The sequence below is a fragment of the Echinops telfairi genome, unplaced genomic scaffold (assembly GCF_000313985.2).
Source record: "Echinops telfairi isolate 266 unplaced genomic scaffold, ASM31398v2 ScPeMD7_5592;HRSCAF=6446, whole genome shotgun sequence".
Taxonomy (NCBI): domain Eukaryota; kingdom Metazoa; phylum Chordata; class Mammalia; order Afrosoricida; family Tenrecidae; genus Echinops; species Echinops telfairi.
In genome coordinates this window covers 9393484-9410475 of record NW_022109491.1, presented here as the reverse complement: position 1 = coordinate 9410475, position 16992 = coordinate 9393484, and the positions used below count along the sequence as shown (strand labels likewise).

The 16992-nt window shown below is 39.9% G+C and overlaps 1 protein-coding gene across 9 annotated transcripts in view; it reads left to right on the top strand.

Moving 5' to 3' along the window:
* The first annotated feature begins 4992 nt into the window (after nt 1–4992).
* The window catches only part of NCOA3 (nuclear receptor coactivator 3), a 68525-nt gene continuing 56525 nt past the window's right edge, over nt 4993–16992 (top strand). For all 9 annotated transcript variants that reach the window (XM_045295155.1, XM_045295154.1, XM_045295153.1 and 6 more), the window contains exon 1: nt 4993–5074. The gene's annotated coding sequence lies outside the window, so the exon portion shown is untranslated. The remainder of the gene's footprint in view (nt 5075–16992) is intronic.

Here is a 16992-nt window from a genome sequence, read left to right as displayed (position 1 = left end):
CCCAGACCATGGCGGGGCTTTCATCCCTTCCTATCTCCACTGCTGGGGGTGCGTGGTTGAGGGTGTTGACCGACTTTGTTAAGCGCTCCTGTGTGATGCCATGTCACTGGTGCCTAGCAGTGTGTGGGCCTAGATTGGGTTTTCCCATAGGTGTCTAATTAGTGTGCCGGATTCCTTTCCAACCCCTTTATTGTGGCATGGACAGCTAATTTTCGCTTAGTGTAGGCATTCGGTGGACACAGCCCCCTTTATCCTGATCTGGTTACCTTTCATTAACAGCCAGCAGTGTCCTGGGGACCAAATATATTTGTGTTCATTTACTTGAACACACAGTGATGGACTCAGTAATAATTGCTAAAAAAGGATCTAAAATATTTTTTCAAATACAGTTTTGTACAGCTTCAAAATAATTTAAAATATTTCTATGACTTTAAACATAAACCTGCTTTCCCCCCTTTTTGGTCTAGCCATAGATTGCAGTTAGAAGTGAAGTTTTTTGCTAAAAACATTTTTGGAAAAAAATTGCCAATAAATATTCCTAGCTGCAAAATAATACTAAATTTAATTAAATACTAATATTATAAAAATTTTAACCTGAAATTTAGTTCAACAGATTTATGCAGCAGTAATTTGAAGGTTATGGGGCAACAGTTGTCTTTCCCCAAAGAGATGGGTCCCGACTCTGAATTCAGTGACCTGAGGAAGGAGTCTTTGCTAGTAGCAATGCTACCTGCTGCCAAAAACAATGAGCTTAATGTAACAGTAGAGACTCCTCCCCCACAGCAAAAGGGGAAAAACCATGCTCACACTATTCAGTAAACCTTTTGGTCTGACTGGTGTCTAAGCTCCAGGGTTTGTAGTCTGGATTCCCCTCTCCCTCTTGAATCTTCTCCCCCAGTTTCTCCTTAGTTTTGCTACCACGTGCTTACTTAGGTTCTAGAAGAATACTTTTGGTAAGGTGACAGACTTAAAACTTTTAAGCTTATTAATTTTTATTATAGATGAAAATTTACATAGCTGATTAGGTTCTCACTGAACAGTTTTTACACACATTTCCCGAGACATTGGTTACCTTTTACACAATGTCAGCATTTGTAAGCTTATTTTTGATAAAGGGTAAAAAAAAATATGGTCCCCAAGTAATCTGTTAAGGCTGTTGCTTTTCCCAAATCTTTGTTAACCCATCAACACTTTACTTGGCAGTTCCCATACATTCTGGGACCCTGGCATTTAGATTTCCCACCCTCTTCCAGGTTCCTGGTAAGTAAGCCAATCAGACAGTGTTTAGAAAAGTAGTTTGCCTCACTCACCCAAGTGTTTTTTCACTCACCCAAGTGTTTTTTTAGGGACCAAATACACGTTTTTGGTATTTGTTCAGCTAATAGCTTCCACCTATTGAGCATTTATGTACTACAAGCTAGTAAGTATTTTATACATATTTTGGTTTTTGGTATTTAGAGAAACCTCGGTTGCCCACTTGGGCTGGTAACCACAGGGCCAACACTTTGAATCCACCAGCTGCTCCACAGGAGTAGGAGGAGACTGCCTGTTCCTATAAAGATTTACAGGCCAGAAGGGCAGTGCACCCCTGTGGGGCACTATGAGTTGGAATTGACTCAGTGGCAATGGGTTTGGTTTTCTAGTCCAGTGGTATGCACTTGCTGAAATGTGAAGGTTTTATAGATGGAGTCTTTCTGGGTCTCTGGCATTTCTGTGGACAGATAGGCTGGGCTCAGACTCCTATCTGGCAGGATCTTTGCTAACCTTCTCCTCCAGGCAGTAGCAGTGTTTGTGCCCTGACTCAGTGGTTACGGTACACCAAGGACTCCATGACTCAATTTCTTTACCTTCTTCTCTTCCGTTGTTTATTAGGCGCTAATTTACCCCTCTTCAGCCCCTCCCCCCACCCAAGAAGGAACAGTGACACCAAAACAACCATCTGAAGAGGAATTTGCTGTCAAACCAGGGCCAGAAAATCTAGACAGTTCTCTTTACAGTTTGCCTACCCCTTCTTTCATTATCTTCTTCTCAATTGGATCATGTAAAAAATCATGCTACCAAAAAATTTGTTTTAAAATGAAGATGATTATGCCTTCTCATTTTAATTTCAGTATATTTGGCAATTTTTAGCTTAGATTATATGTCAAATAGCCCGTTGTTTAGCAAATACAAGCTTTCACCAATTGAGCATTTATGTGCTAGGTGCTACTCAGAACTTACAACATTTGCATTTACTCTCCACAAGAGAGTGACTTCCAAAGAAGTCCTCTTAAGTTGCCCAACGTTTCCTTGCTAGTCAGTGAAAGAGCGGGGAGCTGAGTCAAAGGCCAGCTGACTCTCAGCTTCTGCTCTGTGTCCTTCATGCTAACAAGTACTTGTGCTATTACGGATTAGGTGGTGTATTCTGAATTCGGAATACAACCCACTTTACTTTTGGCATGTTGTTGTGAGGTGTTGTCACGTCAGTTCCCACTCACAGGGACCCTGTGTACAACAGAAGGGAGCATCTCTGGCCCTGCACCTTTCTCACAGTTGTTCTTCTGTTGGAGCCCACTGTAGCCACTGTGTCACTCCATCTTGTCAAGGACCTTTCTTTTTCGCTGCTCCTACTTTACCAAGCATGATGTCCTTTTCTGATAACATGTCCAAAGTAGGTGAGAAGACAGCTCGCCCTCTGTCTCCAAGGAGCATTCTGACTGTACTTCTTCCAAGACAGATGTTCTTTTGTTCTTTTGTCAGTGATGCTTTCACTACCCTTTGCCACTACCATTGTTCCAATACCATCGTTTGAATGCATCGATTTTTTCTGCAGTCTTCCTTATTCACCCAATGTCCAGCTTTCATAGGCATGAGGCTATTAAAAATATCATGGCTCAGGTCAGACAGACTTTAGTCCTCAAACTAGCATCCTTGTTCTTCAACACTTAAAATGAGGTCTTGAGCAGCAGAGCGACTTAATGGAATCTATCCGTTGATCTCCCGACTGCTGCTTCCATGAGCGCTGATTGTGGATCCAAGCAAGATGAAATCCATGACCACTTTAGTCTTTTCTCTGTTTATCATGTTGTTACCTATTGGTCCAGTTTGAGGATTTTAATTTTCTTTACATTGAGCTGTAATCCACGCTGAAGGCTGCAATCTTTGATCTTTATCAGCAAGTGCTTCAAATCTTCCTCACTTTCAGCAAGCAAGTTTGTAATCTGCATATCACAGGCAGTTAATAAATCTTCCTTCATTGCTGGTGCTGCATTCATCATAAAATCTGGCTTTTCTGATGATTTATTCAGCATACAGATTGTGCATGATGACTGGACACAGCCCTGATACACACATGAGCAATTGATGGTCTGTTCCACAGTTAGTCTCTGATCTGCAGCTTCTCCACTGTCACTTCCTATAGAACATACTCACTTGGACTTCTGTGCATTCCATCTGGAATTGCCATATTTCAGTTATAAGCTGGAGGCTATATAGTGATTATAAATAGGTATTTTAAGGACTAAATCAGTTCTTTTTACACCTTAACTACTTGGCACTGACACTGCCTTCCCAGCCTATGAGATACATGTGCTGGGCGTTCCCTCACTCTGCCTGATTCTCTCCCCTCTAGCAGGGCATTTGGGGTTCCACGTCATGCAGCCAGATTGTGGTTGGTGGTTCCCTAACTGTCGTCTCCCTGGGGACTGGCCGTTGCTCTGGTGTGTTTGTTTCTTGGAACTTGTGAGTATATCATCAGTTCTACCCTTTTTTCCCAACGGGCCCTCCAAACTTAGCATGAATGCCGTTAACTCTAAGGTATAGGTGATTATGATTGCTTGATTATGATTGTAGTGCTAGAAACCATTAACAATAGTGTAAGAAGCTGAGGTGGTACAACAGTAAGTGCTTGGCTGACCCACACAGGTTGGTTGTTTGAACCCACTCAGTGGCTCTTCGGGAGAAAGACCTGTTTCTGTAAAGGTTACAGCCGAGAACGCTATCAAGCACTTCCTCTCTGGTACCCACGGCAGTTGAGTGTTAGTCACTTGTTTGGAAATCCATAAGGTGAGGCCAGCTGCCTTTGTCCTACTTGAACTGCCTCCCCATTCTTTAAATGCGAAAGTGTGTTCATGTACTTATTTCAGATGATTTTGAGGGGCTGCCCCCATTGACTACAGCTTCTTTTGGTGACCCAAATGCATCCTTTTGAGAGGAGAACCATTCTGGACTCTTTTTCTTTTTACTTCTTTTCTTTTAGCTACATGCCCACTCAGCCTGTATGCATCTGTTTTGTACTTGGGTAGCTAGCTACTTGTTCCCCCTATAACGATGAGCGTGACGTTTCATAATATTTAATTAATATAATTAATGATAACTATGAAAGTAAAGAATAAAACAAAAAATATTTTTTCCTGAAATTAAAAAATCCGGCGTTATAGGGGTAAGGCCCCCTCCTGTCATAATGGGTCACAGGTTGGGCTGCTAATGGCAAGGTTAGCAATTTGAACCCACCAATCACACAGAGGGAGAAAGATGAGGCTTTCTACTCCCATAAAAATTTGCAGCATCAGAAACGCAAGAGGACACTTCTCCTCTATCCGACAGGTTCAGTATGCATCGAAATTGACTCAGGTCATTGAGAGAAGTTAGCTACTGTTGGACATTAGTGTCTGTCTTTGTTGAGATGGGGACAGACATCCACATGTTCAGTTTATCCTTTCGTTTTGATCGCTGTGCAGGACTGCAAGCCGGTCTCCTCCACACCCACTATATTTACCAACCAGAAGGGAACGCATTTGCTGTGCATGCTGGATGATTTACGTTACAGCTGTGGCAGATGGGAAAATGAGACATCAGCTGATTCCTAGGAAGAGCTGTTGTGTTTAAACTTTTTTTGTTTCTTTCATGTATCCAGGGAAGACAAAAGTGGTAAGAGTTATTTTGTACGTGACTGATGATAATACACTTATTAAGAAAGGGTAATAAAATTCACCCTCCTTTGGTATATCCTCAGGATCAAAACATTTGCTGAACAGTGGACTCAGAGACCAATAAAAGTAAACTTCTACTCGAGCAACGTTTGACTGTTAGCCAGGTAATTCAATTTTACTTCAACTTGGTTGTTTGCAAGTTTTTTTTCCTTATGCCCCTAAAGCTAATACTTTCTTCTTCTTTAATTTGTTATTTAATTTTAAACTTGTTTTATGTCTCTTGTATTCCTCTTTAATTATATTAGTTGGATTAAAGAATGAAAATATATGTATACATATTTACATGCACGTAAACATAAAATCAAGCATATGGAGATGGACTCTGTCTTTATAGTGAACATTTTAAAAGCATTTAGTCCGAATCGGAATCACCTCAAGACGACCAGCTTCCTCAGCGTACTTGGGCTGGCAAAGGATGCTGAGCTGGGCCTCTCTGAACTTTCCACATGAAATCAGAATAGGAAACACGAGCCTAGAAAGACTTGACTGAGAGCCAGAAAGCACCTGTGCTTTCCATCACGCGTTTGATTTCTTGGTGAGATCGTCACAGTCACTTGGCTAGCTAGACTTGAAATCGAAGTCATTTTGGACTATTTTCCCCTGCCCCTTGATACATATTGCAAACAAACCCTATCTGATTTTCTATTTTCATGTCTTCTACATTTGTCCTACGTACTATTTCCAATATTCACTCTCTAGGCCAAGACCCCATCATATTGTGCTTGTATTTGTCGTAGTCCCTTATCCCCCTTTCACCCACAATTTTCTAGAAATTCCTTCATTGCATCCCTTTAGCCATGCCTTGAATTTGCTCTAAGCTCTGTGCTTCCTTTTCCTGGTTTACAGGAAAAGGAGAAACTCTTCACTGACATTTGAAGATGGCCCTTTATTTGGGAAGCTTTCCTAAGCCTGAAGCCTTAGCCCTTACTGTTTCTCTGTAAAACAATTCATTGGCTATACCGGTATGTTTTGAAACATAGCAGAAAATTGTTTCCATGATAATTATTTTCTTAACGCAACAACAACAAATTAACAAAACTTTTTATTTAGAAATAATTTCAAACTCACAAAAATTAAACAGGAAAAAGAACACCCAGGTAGACTTTGTCCAGATTCACTACGGGCTTTCTTATTTGCACTCGTGTGTGCACGGACTTTCTCCCAGCACTTAGCACTCTCTCTCTCTCTGTCATTTGAGGGTAAGCTACTTGTATTCTGCTCCTCTTCCCTAAAGCTTCCATTGTTACTGAAGACTAGGGTCATTCTTTTAGCTGCTTACCAACTTATTAATAGATTGATATTGGTCCAAATGGAGTATTCCACATTCCACGTTTGTCAGTTGAACTAGTAAACATCTATGATGGCACTTTCTCTTTCCCACTGTTTTGCTACAAATTTAATCTAGAGCCAGGTATTGCATTTAGTTATCATTTCTCTTTATTACCCTTATTCCTGAAATACTTGGGGAGCCTTTATTGTGAAAGAACACAATCTTTTAAATCTCCTACACCCAAAACAAAAAGAATGTTTCTCCATGTCTTCTATTTGTCGGAAGTGTCCTTGTAATGACATGGCAATTCTGCATGCTTGCATGGAGCAGTGCGCAGGTGATGCCATTTCCCGAGAAGGATCCACAGCCACTGGAGGCACCTGAGCCCACCTCATTGTGGTGCAATTTCAAGCACTTGACTAAGATTTCTCCACTGTATGATTTTCTTCTCTTTTGCCAGCAATAAGCAGCCTTTGGGAGAGACAATGTAAATATCCTGATCTTCATTTCCATTTCGCCTAGATTTAACCATTTATTGATGACTCTTATCTGATTGAATTTTTCCCTGTGATGGTTGCAAAATGGTAATTTCCTCATTCTAACACTCCCTTCCCATTTACCAGTCAGCCTTTGCCATTATTCTGTAATCAGGAGTCTGTCCATAGGGACTCATGAAGTTTTATTTTTCAAATGGTTCATAAGTCACTATTCTATTTCTTACTATTTGGTGCTGAAATTGTCCTAGATTTTGCCGGTGGGGCTCCTTTCTTTGGATTCTTAAGTCCTTATGGAGGATAGTATTTGAGACCAAGATCTCGGAGCGTAGCCATCCTCTTTTTTTTTTGACTCTTTCATGTAGCAGAACTAGGAAATAGATGTATGTTTGTACATATGTACATATACACAGATATCATTAATTCATAGTAACATGTCACCCCCCACCCCAAATTCATATCCATATGCCCTTCTTTCTCATGAGAACCCCTGGCCCACAACATCAGCAGTATATTCACTCATTTGCTCAGTCCTATATATACATTTGAATAGTTTCATAATTGCTTTGCCCCTTTCACTAGAAGAAATGAATTTAAGGAAATGAGTGGGGAATATGTTATAAATCTCTTCACAAGCCCCATGCTGCCCTGCCCAAGGCTAGGGTAATAAAGTTCAGTATCGGGTTTTTGAATTACTCATATTAGCCCTTTTGTCTCTCTCCCTCTTCTCTCCTCCTTAGTTTCTTCCCATCCTCACTTGCTTTGCGTGGTATAGTTAGGGTTTCAGTTAGGGTCATTTGTTTGTTTCCTTGAATTTCATGCTTGGTTGGCTCTGGTAAAATCTTTTCCCTTGAGTGCAGGCTTTTGTTAAGCCCTTCAATTCACATTCTGACTTATAGTGACTTTATGTTGGATTTCTGAGGCTTTGTGAATTTTTTATGGGAGCAGACAGCCTCATTTTTCTGTAGGGTTGAACCCACAACTGCGCAGTTAACAGTCCAACACTGACCCAGCAGCGCTACCAGGGCTTTTATTAAAGGCGCGTAGAATTGCTCTTGGCATATGTGAGAATGATTATTTTACCCTCACTCTACTTTCTGAAAGTATACGTGGATTTTCCTCAGGTCTGTGTTACAGCATGGTGAGACCCCAGGAAATACAAGTCAGGAAAGTGTTGGGGCCACTCCCCATCCCCCAAGTTTAGATTTCTGTTGGTATTAGTGGCTTTAGCAGAGGACCTCTGCTCTGGGCCCGATGTAGACTCAGACCAGGGATGAGTCTGAATGAATCTACCTCTCTCCAGTGACTCAGTTATCTGTTGGATTTAAAAAGAGTTGCTGCTTCTTGGTTTCTTGAGCCTTTTTCTTATTTAAGAAGGGGATGCCTGCTTCCAGTCTCTTTACACTGGACTGGAAACTGTGAGCCAAGTGTTATTCAATATATTCTGGATACTAGCCTTCAGATATATGTTCAGAGAGCATTCTCTCCAATCTTTGCCTTTCCTTATCTTTGTCTTAATTTCTTTTCCTTTCCCCCTAATCTTATTTACTTTGTTGTTGTTATTGAGAAAATATACAGTAAAACATACACCTATTCAACAGTTTCTACATGAAACATTTAGTGACACTGATTACAGTCTTCAGTTGTATGACCTTTCTCACCCTCCTTTTCTGAGTGGCTCTGCCCCTGTTAACATAGTACATAAACTCAAGTTCCCCAAATGTTTTGATTGGATCTTTTACATGGCTCTTGTTAATTCGATTCCAGATAGATAGATCTTAAAAGAGCACAGTGTTCAATTTCACCTTTATCATGGACTTCTATTTTTCTTACATGGCCTCTTTAAAGGTTAGAGGCCATGAAAATTTAAAATTCATTTCTGTATTTCTCTCCCTTTGATCAGGGTTCTTCTATGGGATCTTTGGCCAAAATGTTCATTAATGATAGCCAGGCACCATCCAGCTTGTCTAGTGTCAAAGAGGCAGTTGTTCATGGAAGCAATTAGGTAAACATGACATGCCATCGTTCTCTTCTGATACCTGCTCTTTCTTGCGCTAGGTCAGTGGTTCTCAACCTCCTAATGCCGTGACCCCTTCATACAGTTCCTCATGTTGTGGTGACCCCCCCCTAACCATAAAATTATTTTCTTTGCTACTTCATAACTGTCATTTTGCTACTGTTAAGAATCTGGCGACCCCTGTGAAAGGGTCATCGACCACCAACGGGGTCACGACCCACAGATTGAGAACTGCTACTCTAGGTGGATAGAGATCAATTCTTGTGCCTTGGTTGTCAGCTTGCAAACTTTTAAGACCACAGGCACTACATAGACAGACAGGGCTTTCTTCCCCTGTAAACAGTTGCAGTCTCTGAAACCCACAGGGGCAGTTCTATCCTGTCCTTTAGGGTTGGATTGATGACCATGTGTTTTGACTTCTTTTTTTTTGGAGTTCATGCTACAAAATAGGAGGTGAAACAAAAGCACTAAATACATTATTAGACCAATTAACTACGATGTCCTATGTAACCATGACCTCAACTCTCCAAACCAAGAAACCAAATCTCATGAGGTGTATTTGGTTGTACATAAGTGACTGCGCCTGCTACTCTATTTTCTACTCCTGGTTGTCACTGTAAATAGATCTATTACACTTGCCGGTTTAACTTTTTACAGGTATACAACCTATTGACAGGAATTTAAAAAATTAGCTGTGCAACCCTGACCTTAATCAGTATGGTTTTCCATCTTTTAAACCCATCTCTCCCCTCCTTCCCATCCCTAATAAACATTTGTCTCCATGCATTTGCCCTTTCTTGTATTTTTATATTAAATAACGAGGCCATAACCATCTTTGTCCTTCAGTGATTGGCTTTTCTTGCCCAGCATGATATAATTTTCTTTTGAAGGACAGAGTTTTGATTTTTGAAGTTCAACTTAACCAATTAAAAAAATGTGTGTTAAGTTTTTGGCATCTTGTCAAGGGTTGAGGTTTGGTTTTAAATTATGGACATCTAGTTTTCCCACTGCTATTATGAGTTGAAAAGACTTTTATTGTGTTACTTTGGTAACTTAATGCGAGAATTTACCATTGAAGCTGACATCAGGGCCTGGGTTTTCTTTGTGTAAAGGTTTGAAATTTTGAAGCTAATAATAATTACAGGGACACTTATTTTGTATTTTTTCTCAAATCTCTATTGTAATTTACATCTTGCAGTGAAATTTTAAGAAGTTACCCTATTTCTTGCTGTAGTCTTGCTCCCTCCCATTTTAATGTCTTTAAAAAAAAAAATCTTTGATACTGGCAATGAAAATTTTTTTTCTTTGCTTTTCTCTAATTTTACTCTAAAGAAACATCATATTTGTCACATTTATTGCTATTTTCAGAGAACAAGACTTTTTTTGGGTTGGTTTTTCTATTTCATTATCTCTTCTTTTTGCTTAGAGTTTGATTTGTGTTGTTCCCCCACCCCCAAAGAAAACAAATTCATCTAACCAACACCCCTGAACTCACTGCTATCAAGTCAATTCCAGCTCATAGTGACCCTGTAGGACAGGCCAGAACTGCTCCTGTGAGTTTCTGGTACTGTAACTGTTTTGTTTTTTTTGTTTTTTGTTTTTAAGATACTGTAACTTTATTGGAGTAGAAAGTCTCATCTTCTGAGGAGTGGCTGGTGGTTTTGAACTGTTGACTTTGAGGTTAGCAGCCCAACATGTGGCCACTATGCTACCGGACTTCTAAATTAGGGGTCAACAATTTAGCCAGTGAATCTTTCTTTAATCAAGTTTGACTGGAACTCTGCCATATACCTTAATTTACATATGACTGTGGCTCTCATGCTATCATAACAGCAGAGTTGAGCAGTTCTGCTAGAGCCCCATCAGCCTCACCTCTGTACTGTGTAGTCCTTTAAGAAAGGACCCTTGGTGATAGAATAGCTAAGTCCTTAACTCCTAACCAAAAGAGCAGGAGACAGATGTGGCAAACACATTTAGAGCCTTAGAAATCCAATGGGCCAGCTCTATTTTTTTTTTTTTCTAAACGGTTGCTATGAGCTGGTTCCATAGCATTGAGTTTCATTTTGGCTCTTGAAGAAGTTTCTTGTCTCATATAGGGCTTTCACTCTGTGCATTTACTCTTAAGAACTATTTTTCTCAGTAGCCAGCAAAATCTGCTCATGCTGTGTTTTCATTTTCATTCAGTTCAAAATATTTTCAATATGTGACATTTTTTCTTTAATCCATTTGGGAAAGTTTCAGATAATTTTATGTTACTGATTTATAATTTAGTTGCATTGTGTTGAAAGAGAATGTACTCAGTAAGATTTCAGTGTTTAAATTGTTGTAAAATGATTAATGTATTAAATTGAGTACTAAGGTACAGAAATAAAAAGGGCTTTCACAGTATACCCATCAGAAAATAGAGTACTAAGGAAAAAATGCCCCAAATAACATGTCAAAACAAATGACTACAGTTAAATTTCTCTACTTAGCTCATTCAGTTTTATGTATTAATTCTGTTTTGCTGAGTCTTGTTCTATTGCTTAAGGTGTAAAAAGAGAAAGTTTTACTTTATCTTCTAGAATGGATGTAAAATTATCTTGGATATGTTAGGTGAGTAGTCTGTCATAGTCATATTTCTTGAAAGAAATAAGATTTAAAGGAACCCTGGAGCCCTGATGGTGTAGTAGGTTACACTTTGGGCTGCTAACTGCAAGGTCAGCAGTTTGAAACCACCAGCAGCTTACTAGGAGAATGATGAGTCTTTCTACTCCCATAAAGAACTATAGCCTTGTAAACCCACAGGGGCAGTTCTACTCTGTCCTTATAGGGTCTCTTTGAGTTGAAATGAACTCCATGGCAGTGAGTTTGTATGTATGCAGTCTCTTTACATATTTTTTTTTAGGGGTCTTAAGGGTGTTCTTGGAGGACAGTTAAGACATGCAGGCCTTCAGGTAGCATGAGAAGGGAGCAGAAGCCACCATCTGGCAAAAGACATTTCTGGTACAGTTTGTGTACTCTTGTAGAGAGAGCTAAGTTTTCATGTGATTCCTTTTCTTTTGGCCCGAAGAACAATGTTTTATTTTTTAAAGTGTTTTGGAGTCATTGTGTTAGACAGGGTTCTCTAGAGAGATAAAACCAAATTGCTGATAATTCAATATACTTATTTATAAAGATAATTAGATATATAACAAGAAATGAACTGTTAAATCATATACAGATAAATATATAATACAAGAAAGAAACAGTTAAATTATAAAGCACTACAAATGGCTCAATTCAACTCACTGCCGTGAGAGAGTTGTGAGAGACTAGCAGTCCTTCCAGTCCAGTCTGCTGCCAGATCTTCCTCTTTTTATAGAGAGAGCTAGGCTATGTCAGCACAGCAGCCAATCAGAAGGCAGGTCACCAACTGCCAGCCAGGTAAACTGCCAGTCCCCAGCTCCAACGATCTCTTAAAGGGACCTCAACTTACAGCGACACAGTCCACAGGCTAGGCATCCCACAGGTAGTGTAGCCTTTAAATTGAGGCACAGGACAAGCAAGGCAGCCGCACACTGGTCTGATGATCAAAGAGCAAGAGACAAGAAAGGCAAGACTCACCAAGCCATTTATCTCTCTGCCCTTCAGTTAATCCCACTTGTGTTTATCGGCCAGGCTGGCACAATAAACTATCTCAGTCATTGTCTCAATTTTTTAAAATCTGGAAATGTTTGTATTTCCCTTCATTCTTGGTTAACTGGATATAAAATTCTGAGTTTACAGTTTAAAAAAATTCAATTTCAAATGCCAATACTTTACAGGTATTTTTCGATTATGCTGTGGGTTCTGATAAGTGCAGTAAGCCTTACCTCAATTCTTCTGTCTGTAATTGAGTTGTTTTTTAGTCCACTTTCAAGATTTTCTCTGACTGTGGGTTTGAAACCATTTGACCAGGATGTACTTGGCACTGGTTTTCTTCGTGTTTATCCTGTTGGGATTCTATGAGGTTCTTCAATTTGTAAATTAGTGTTTTCATCAAATCTGGCAAATCTTGGCCATTTTTTCATAAAAAAGTGTTCTTTTCCTTTCTGGGCTCCAATTATATGCTTGTTAGATAACTTGATATTTCTCAATGCTGCTGCTTTCCCCCCTTCAAATTGGGCAAGTCTTGGATAATGTCTTCAAGTCAATTTTTTTCCTATCATCTCCAACCTGAGTGTTTTCCAACAGTTCAGTAAAATCTGTTTTCTGATAAGTTGTGATTCCTATGCATGTTCGTTCTAATTAGGGCTGGGATGCCGGAAGAGGATGCTACTTAATTAAATTAAACATTGCAAAATTGCATAACATTAAAGTCAAATTACCCCCTCTTCTTAAACGTAAAAAAAAATTTTTAGTTGAATGATTCAAAAACATCCTTGAAGCCAGTGACACTTCGAAGAACTAATCTTTACAGAAATAAAAATGTCTGTAGTTTTTCAAGAGAGATTTAAAAATCATGACTTTTCGAATTCCAGGTCATGGTATCATTCATGGACGTGGAACTTTACTCCTTGAAGTATAACCTATTTAAAGAGTGGATAGTTATCTCATGAAAAAAATAGGAACCAATTTGTTTCATTTGAATTAAAATAAGAGTATTATATTGTTGGCTAAAGCAGCATTGTCAAGGACCTGGATAATTATATGGGATAAATAAAGACAGGAACATGTGCCTTTATAAGGGTCACTATGAGTCAGAATTGACTCAACAGCAGTGGGGGTTATATCACATTTTAATAAAATCCTAATTTCTAACTTTCTAGTATATCCTTATAGAAACTCTTGTAATTTAAAAAGGCTATTAGTTGCATGAAACTACATTTCAAGCTAAGTCTATATCTCTTCCATTTAGTTTGAAATTGAATTATTAAAGCTTAAAGTTTTTTTATGAAAAATTCTGCTTTTGTGTCTTCTAGTTACTGTATATACTCGAGTATAAGCCGACCCGAATATCAGCTGAGGCTCTAATTTTACAACAAAAACTGCATAAAAAATGTGCTGAAAAACTCGGTTAATACACGAGTATATACGGTATAATATGAATCATACTCGTGGAAATTTTGTGAAGTTACTGTTGCTTTAAAACCATACATTTTCAGTGAATTGGTTTGAGGTTTACATTTTATACATGCAGTGCAATTGACATTGTCAAATTGATTAGTTTGCTTAACTCTCAAGTTTAAGGCCAGAAAACTCAAGATGCCAAAGTTTCTTAGCACAGAAACTCCGGTGAGCTAATTGTCTCAGCCTGACATCAGTTTCCTCAGAGTGCTCAATTTGTTGTTTTACAGAAGATTTGGGGTCTTTCCAGCTTGAAATTTCTGTGACTGACAAATCAGGGCTCCTCATTACAGAGCATTAGTTACCCTTCTACCTCTCTCTCCTCCACTTACCTTAAGTGTGTGTTGGCCGCTCAGACTTGGAGTTGAAAGTATTGGTGAGATGAAAATATTTAAACTTTTAAAAGGGATGATGGACAACAGAAAAGTGGGTGAAGGGAGATGTTGGACAGTGTAAGAATTTGTAAAAATTTACAAATTATTATTTTGTCATATCTTACACTGTCCAACATTGCTATAGATTATTGGTTGCACTTGGCCATGGAGAAGGGATAGAGGAAGAGGAGATGGTGGTGGTGCTGGCTGAGGGATAATAGGGGTGAGGTGACTATTAGTTTTGGGATGATGAAAATGTAAAATTTGTGTTGATGACACAGCCCTGGATTTACTAAAAGTCACTAAATTAATATAAAGCAAATGTTGTTAGGTGCCATTGGGTTTGTGCTGATTTATATTGACCCTGTGTACAACAGAATGAAACACTGCATAGTTCTGCGTCTTCCTCAGAGTTGTTATGTTTGAGCATGTAAGCTGTTTCCTTCCTGTGTTTCCTGTGTCTGTTCCTCCTCTTTTCCTGACCCACTGAACTCGGTCACTATGTAAATGCTGTCCTTGGATCTTAAATAGTTGATTATTCTACTCCAGAGGTGAATTCACTTCCAGCCCTGAAGGGGGTGACTAAGGGCCACATTCTTGGGGGCTGCATGTGTCTGTGTAACCAGTAAGTTGATTATGATTTTGAGTTCTCTTCCACATGTTTCTCCCACTCTATCCAGAGCTTTTGATGTGGAGGCTGATGTTTGTATGGTCGATTAGTCCATTGGTCTATTGTTTTCAAATGCCTTTGATTTTCATCACTCTTCATTGCTCTGGACAGGAAAAAGCCAGGGGTTGCATCTTACAGTGTGTGACTGTTTATGAACTTTTAAGACTCCAGCCACTACTTGCCCAATAGACAGATGTCCCCTGAGGCTGTGGTCCTGATTCCCCAGACCAAGGACTTATTCCATCCAGAAGTTTGGTTATGTTTAAGACATATTCATAACTTTACCTCTGTGTTAGACAGGGTTCTCTAGAGAAACAAAATCAGAATGCTAATAATTTTATATATATATATTTTTATATTTATACAGATAGATGTATAACATAAGAAATAAACAATTAAATTATAAAGCCGTACAAATGGCTCAGTGCAACTCACTCCCGTGAGACAGTTGTGAGACACTGGCAGTCCTTCAAGTCTTGAGGGCCGCCGGTAGTCCTCCGTAGAGCAATTCGTTATCCAGCCACAGGCAGCAAAAAGCAAGGCAGGTCACCAACAGTCAGCCAGATGACAGGGTCTGACAGTCCCCAGCTCAAGAGACGTAAATTCCAGTGGTGTGATGAAGCAGGTCTTGAAGGAACCTCAAATTACAGTGACACAGTCCCTGGTTTAGGTGTCCCACAGGTAGTATAGCTTGCAAAATGAGGCAAAGAACAAGCAAGGCAGCCGCACACTGGTCCATTATATTGATGACATTATGCTCATTGGACCCACTAAGGAGGATGTATCAGACTCTAGATTTATTGGTACAACATCTGCGTACAAGAGATTGGGAAATTAACCCAACGAAGATTCAGGCACCCTCCACCTCAGTAAAACTAATAGGGGTCCAGTGGTGTGGGGCATGTCGAGATATTCCTACTAAAATGAAGGATAAGCTATTGCATTTGGCCCACCCAATGACTAAAAATGAGGCAAAACACCTAGTGGGCCTCTTCAGATTTTGGAGGCAGCATATCCGTCACTTGGGTGTTTTACTTCAAGCTAATTATCAAGTGACATGAAAAGCCTCCAATTTTGAGTGGGGCCCAAAACAAGAAAAGGCTCTGCAACAGGTTCAGGCTGCCGTGCAAGCTGCTTTGCCACTGGGACCATATGATCCAGCTGACCTGATGGTGCTAGAAGTGTCAGTTGTAGATAAAGATGCAGTGTGGAGTCTTTGGAAGACCCCTATTGGTGAATCACAGCCTAGACTGTTGGGATTTTGGAGTAAAGTCCTGCCATCCTCTGCAAACAACTACCCCTCCTTTGAAAAACAGCTGTTGGCCTGTTACTGGGCCTTGGTGGAGACTGAATGCCGCACCATGGGCCACCAAGTCACCACCATAAGGCCTGAACTACCCATCATGAACTGGGTATTGTCTGGCCCACAGAATCATAAAGTTGGACGTGCACAGCAACACTCCATTGTTAAATGGAAGTGGTATATACGAGATCGGGCCAAAGTAGGACCTGAAGGGACAAGTAAGCTGCATGAAGAAGTGGCTCAAATGCCCACAGTCTCCACTCTTGTCACATTACCTTCCTTCTCCCAGTCTGCACCTATGGCCTCCTGGGGAGTTCCTTACCATACTTTAACTGAAGTCCAGAAAAGTTCATGACCTACCACAAAGGGCTAGGCTTGTTGAGTATTGGTGAGAGCCCATGGTCTAAAGGCAAGGCGACCAATGGCCACCCTGTGGAGGCTGAATGAGGTACCCACATTGAGTTTACCAGAACCTGGCCAGATGGAGATTTTTGAGCCTGTGAACTGGTGCATATTGTTGCTGAGTTTATGGATGGCCTGTTTGGATTTGACTTTGCTTATCGATGCAGACTTCACAAGGTTCCATCTGGAATGAAGATTCTTCATGTTGGAAAATGATTGTCTCCTCAGAGCATTGGGTTGATGTAAGTGGGCAATATATAAATTGGATACTCAAAATCGGAATAAAGGCATGAAGTGGTTGGCTTACAAACTTTCGTAGGTGGGGGAACATAATCACAGGATTATAGGATTAAGGTGTAGGTGTTACTTAATTGCAATCATGAAGCTAAAGAATTATGTATAGGTGCCAGGTTGGCAAGGGGTGG